Source organism: Achroia grisella, unplaced genomic scaffold (assembly GCF_030625045.1).
Source record: "Achroia grisella isolate CSIRO2021 unplaced genomic scaffold, CSIRO_AGI_Agris_v1 utg2870, whole genome shotgun sequence".
Lineage (NCBI taxonomy): Eukaryota > Metazoa > Arthropoda > Insecta > Lepidoptera > Pyralidae > Achroia > Achroia grisella.
The window spans coordinates 20,962-27,123 of record NW_026712776.1 but is presented as its reverse complement, the minus strand read 5'-3'; the positions used below and the strand labels follow the sequence as shown (position 1 = coordinate 27,123).

The 6,162-nt window shown below is 34.1% G+C and overlaps 1 non-coding gene across 1 annotated transcript; it reads left to right on the top strand.

Moving 5' to 3' along the window:
* Positions 1-4,869: 4,869 nt before the first annotated feature.
* On the top strand, positions 4,870-4,991 carry LOC131843210 (U4 spliceosomal RNA). The gene has a single exon (XR_009357529.1). It is a non-coding gene; the product is annotated as a U4 spliceosomal RNA (small nuclear RNA).
* The last annotated feature ends 1,171 nt before the right edge of the window (positions 4,992-6,162 follow it).

The following is a 6,162-nucleotide window of genomic DNA, read 5'->3' as shown; positions in this document are numbered from 1 at the left end:
ATATTGGGAAACTGGAAAGCTCACTTAGTGTAAATAAAGATGTTTAACCTCTATTTTATCCCCCCTACTTATAGCTACTCGCCCCGGCTTCGCCCGGGTTTACATGTATTATACATATAAACCTTCCTCGTGAATCACTATCTATTAAAAAAACCGCTTCAAGATCCGTTGCGTAGTTTTAAAGATTTAAGCATACATAGGGACGGACAGATAGCGACAGCGACTTTGTTTTATACTATGTTATGAAGCGGAAATTTATGAGTGTGGATGGATGTTTGTTACACTTTCACGCAAAAACTACTGAATGCATGCATTTTGATGAAACCTTACAATAATATAGCTTATACATCAGAATAACACATCCGTACTAATATTAGAGATGCGAAAGTAACTATGTCTGTCTGTCGCGCTTTCACGCCAAAACTACTGAACCGATTTAAATTAAATTTGGTGCACAGATAGTATAGACTCTGAGAAACGACATGGGCTACTTTTTAATATGAAAAAAAGGGTTGTAAAGGAGATGAAAGATTGTATGGAATTTCTAGAGCTTGAAACTTATTTTTAAGCTGTTGATTAAATATAAATAAATATGACATTCGATGATTGTAAAAAAAATACCCTTAAAATAAAATAGTGAATGAAAATTTGTATGGAACTCATCATTTGTTGACGCGCGGACGAAGTCGTGGCCATAACTAATGTCATTAATATTAGAAACGCGAAAGTTTGTGACGAAAAAAAAAACTGAACGAATTTTGATGAAACTACAATAATGTAGCTTACATATAAAAATAACATATAGGCTATCAATTTCATGGAGGTAAAACAGCGAGCTCAGCTTATCTTTATATATAAAATTCTCGTGTCACAGTTTTCGTTCCCATACTCCTCCGAAACGGCTTGACCGATTCTCATGAAGTTTTGTGAGCGTATTGAGTAGGTCTGAGAATCGGCCATCATATATTCATCCCCCTAAATGTTAGGGGTAGTCCACCCCTAAATTTTATTTATATTTTTTTAGACAAAATTTTTAGTTTCAATTTTATTATGATACAACATACAAAAAAACATACAATCCTAAATTTTCACCCTTCTATCATCAACCCCTATTTTTTTATAGCGTTATTAATTTATATTGTAGCCCCGTTTGGAATCCTAAGTACCAGGTCCATAATATCAGATTAGAGAAAGTACAAAAAAGAATTCTTTATCATCTTGCTTTTTCGGATAATCAATGTAAACATCTTACCTCGTATAATTCTAGACTCAAATATTATGGAATTACTTCGCTTTCAAGACGTCGGGAAACATCTGAATTGGTACTTTTATATAAAATCTTACACGGAATAGTCGATTGCCCTGATATTCTACAAAATATTGATATAGTAGTTCCACGATCATCTAGCAGACTGCTCAATAGAAAAACTTTTAATCTCCCCAAGTGTAGAACTAACTATGGCAAATACTCCCCGGTATATCGAATGTGTGAGAATTACAATAATGTCAGACACATATTTGATATTTTCGGTGCATCAGTCAGTAATATTAAACGGAGACTAAATTGTAATTTTCTTGAAATACAAGAAAGCTTTATAACATAATTCTGTATTGATGCAAATTATTATTGTATAGTGTCATTATGTGTGTGAAAAAATTAAGTTATGCATGCTGTGTCTACATCTAGAAGGATGTGTTACTTAAATAGTTTGTATTGTGTATTAAGTTATGTACTATGTAAGACATCCAGTTTTGTAGACCTAATAAATAAATAAAAAAAAAATATGGCAAAACAATTAACGTTTGCCGGGACAGCTAGTATATATATTATTAATTTTAAGGATAATGAATGAATGCATTACTATGGCGAGGTTAGGCTAGGAAGTGAATGGAATAGGAGCGCGTATAATTCCGACAGGATTTAATGATTCCACGAACAGATCTGATCTAATATTATAATGTTACTGTAGATACACGGTGCATACGGACAGACAACATAACGAGATGTGTATCATTTTTTTTTTTTTTTTTATAGGTGATAATGGAATGCACCCGCCTGCGCTAACGGTTTACGCTGGCGGGGCACCAGTGGAGGATGATAAGATAAACATGAGGTCAGGTTAGTTAGCCCATCGTGACAACCTCACCACGAACTTATCACGATGGTTTCCAGGGGGAACCGCGTGGAGGTCAACCTGACATGGTACATTGCTAGTAATGGGGTCATGAGTCCACATTACTAACAATCTCCTTTCCCTCCAGATGTGTATCATTAGATTAGCTATGTTTGTAATATCGCTTAATAGAAATTAGTATAGTCCCTAAAAAAGTAGAAAGCCTGCCAATTGACATCCGGGAAGAAAAGAAAGGAAAAGAAAACCGCCTAGTGATGGAAAGGAACTATTGTGTCCATTGCTGGCAATGTACCATCAACTATAATAATAATATAAGTGTATTAGGTATATGTATATCATCATTACATAGAATAAAAAAAGTCGCTGTCGCTGTCCGTCCCTATGTATGCTTAAATCTTTAAAAGTATGCAACGGATTTTGAAGCGGTTTTTTAATAGCTAGAGTGATTCTAGAGGAAGATTTATATGTATAATACATGTACACCCGTGCGAAGCTGGGGTGGTTAGCTAGTATACTGTAATACCTGTAGAACTGTACGAAAATTTCTGGAAATAGACAAAATACCTGACACATAAATAAGAAGGATCACAATAAGTACATACATACAATACATACAATACATACACGCACTACTTACTTAATTTCAGCTTGTAAGTATACGCCACAGAGCATAAAAAAAACATGCAAAAACTGTGAAAATAAAGCATACAAGTAATAATATATCAGAACAATTCACACAACGCCATCTAGTCCCAAGTTAAGCTAAACTTGTGTTATGGGTACTGGACAACTTAAATAAATACTTAGATATATATTTTTTGTAAATACATATATATAAATAGTAAACACCCAGACTGATATAAATAATCATTCTCATGAATAAAAATATTTGTACAGTGCAAGGAATCGAATCCGGGACCATTAGAAATAAACATCGTTTTATTTCTAATGGTCCCGGCTCAACCGCTAAACCACCGAGGCAAACACTTCCCAAATACCACAGGCCAATTACCCACCATCGAAAGTCAGATTCGCTCAAGACTACACGACCACAAGATACTCCTAAAAATCATTATAAAGCAACAAAAAAATAATTCGTTGATCATAAAAAAAAAATAACACTATAGTCAGATAAGGCAAGAAACAACATTATCCAGTTTAAACCGGTTATATCCAGATAAGGCTGTACAAAACTCGACTGGATTGGTCGGGCTGAGACACCTGTCTCACCTTACCGTCCCACCAATCAGAGGCGGGCGCACCTGTGTTAAGGGGCGGTAACACCTCCAAAGTAGGTGTGAGTGATAAAAATATTGGTCTAAAGTGGCGTGATAAGGCCTCAATAGGTAAAATGGGTATATTTACTAGTTTATTTAATCCTTTGACGTTATCTATACCTATAAGTGCGTAAGTAGATTATTTATGTAGGTAGATAACTTTATGGTTATACTATGTAATATTATGTTATCTGTGGTTATACGAAGATATAGTATTAAAGTTTTTTTTTTTTAATTTGTGTTGAATTGTTTATAATTTTAGATTTAATAGGAATAGAATAGAAAATCATTTATTCAAATAAACTTAATTTAAGCACTTTTGACTACTTTAAGTTTAAGTATAACAATGTTTTTTTTTTAATCTACCGCTCATTCGGAAAGTCTCATCACAAGAACGAGTAAGAAACTTGTGTGTTGCTCTTTTAAATAATTCTTGTAAGTTTACATATACAGGTCGAAACGTGTGAATACAAACTACCAACCAGCACTAATTTATTAGGGTCAAATATAAATATGCAATAAGATTAAATCAGTCGTAGTGATAAGAGCAGACCAGTCCCTACAAGCAGCACTCGTTTACGAGTATGACGGATGAGCCAGCCATCACTGCGCTCGACCGTAGTTTAGGGAGCCCAATGACCCGGCCCACCACGCAGCCACATGTAGTAGGTAGGTATATTAAAATTCTCGTTTCACCGTGTTTGTAAAAAAGAAGAGAAAAAAGAAGAAGGTAATAAAGTATAGAAACTTATTTATTTTGTTACGTCATCATACGTAACAATTTATTATGTTTTAACAACTGACAAATTTTAGACTTTTAAATCTAGACTTTATAATTGGTTATTAGAAAATTGTTTTTATAGTATTAAGGATTTTTTTGATATGTAAAATATTGTTAGTTTTGACATATTTTAATATATAAACAATTTAATTAAATTATTAGAAATATTTTAAAATTTAATTCAACTTATAAAAGTGATAATGTACATATATAAATTTTGCACGCCTGTTAGCAGGCTGAATACATTGAAATATTTATATTGTAAGACCTACTTGTAACATTGTATTCTGCAAATAAATAAATAAATAAATAATACTATTGTCAATTGGTTTATTGGTTTATTCAAATAAAATCGTAAAATTGTGACAGTTTTTTTAAGAAGTAACGGGCAATTTACTAGCTGTCTTCTTGTACCGTATCTGCATACCGAATTGGTATTTTTTTATATATATAATTTATAAAAAAGTTTTTTTTCGGACTACTCTAATGCTGTTGGCCGCAGCTGGCCTTTACAGCTTCACCGGACGATAGGGGGCGAGTGCAGATGGCACTCCAAACCCGCGGAAGGGCTTATAGACGGATACGACTTTAGTCTGAGGGCACCGCTAGGGGTTCGAACCTCGGCTCAGGCCGTCGTAACATCGGTCCCCGTTTGAATTGGACGGGAGATCGATCGGAGTTTGCACAGAGGCAATATCGCAGCCAATGAGGTTATCCGAGGTACGATTGCTAGTTGAAAACTTATAAAAAAATATTTAAATTTATATTTATAATAATTATTTCTATTTCTAAACATGACTATTTAGGTGCATGTGTTTGTATATGTATATCTTATCAGACAGGGAACTATTTTCTGTACAATTTCCCAAGAAAATAGAAAGCATAGCAATGTATTATAAATATAATAAATCACTTTACAAAAATAAACTAGGTCTTCACTAATTGCACAATAATATTTACAAGATCTTCGGGACCGTAACTCATTCACCAATTATTTAATATATATCTACCTACGTATCTCATTAACTCGTGCCAAGTGAGTTTTTCTTTAATTATATGCTCTTATAATATTATAACGCGATCATTACACGCTGTTTTAGCAGCGAACTTTGGCGGAAATCCGGTACAAGACGGTAATGATGTGTGGACGTCTCACCTGGATGATGATGGTCATTAGTGACTAGTGATGGGACAATTATCGATGTTATTATATCGATAGTTTTAAAAATAATTATATTGAATGCAATTTAATTATGTGTAGATATATGTACGAGTTTTATATTAATAATAATAATAATCTCAGGACTTTTATGATATATCAATTTTACCGTCAGTTCGGAATGATGTCGAGATGAGAAGAACTGATATTATAGTTTCTGTTTACATAGGACATTGTCGATTATATCTATACCAAGAGTAACCTGACATTGAGAGTGACGCAGCTGAAGTCGAGGCACAACGCGAGTTTCAAAGCGTTTGTGGCCCTGGTCTCCACCAACTTGCTGCCAACCTTCATGAAAGAGGACTACTGGCCGAAAGGTGCGGTATATCGGCGCTACAGTGGCAGATTGCCGTCTTCAGTGCCGTGATCACACAGACAATATCTATGTATTAGTTTTCAAATATTATATTATATGTATGTGTTAAAGTATCATAATCCATAAAATAGTATTGTTTGCATGCAGCGCCAATAGATGGCGCTGTAACAAAATTGAAACTCGCTAACGTTTCGTTTTGTACAAAGTCCATATGTATTTTACTTTATACCATTTTTTGTACTTGTATTTGAAACCGACCAATAAACATTATATACACGAGTGTAGTGTTTTGGTTTATAGTACCCTTAGGACCTTGTGGTTTTAACATTTGGTCCTTAGTTCGAGTCGGATTTATGACTGGCGCTAGTTACTAGCCCGGTATTAAAAAAACACTGGTTCAAGTAAACCAGTACGCACCTAGGGGCAGTGGT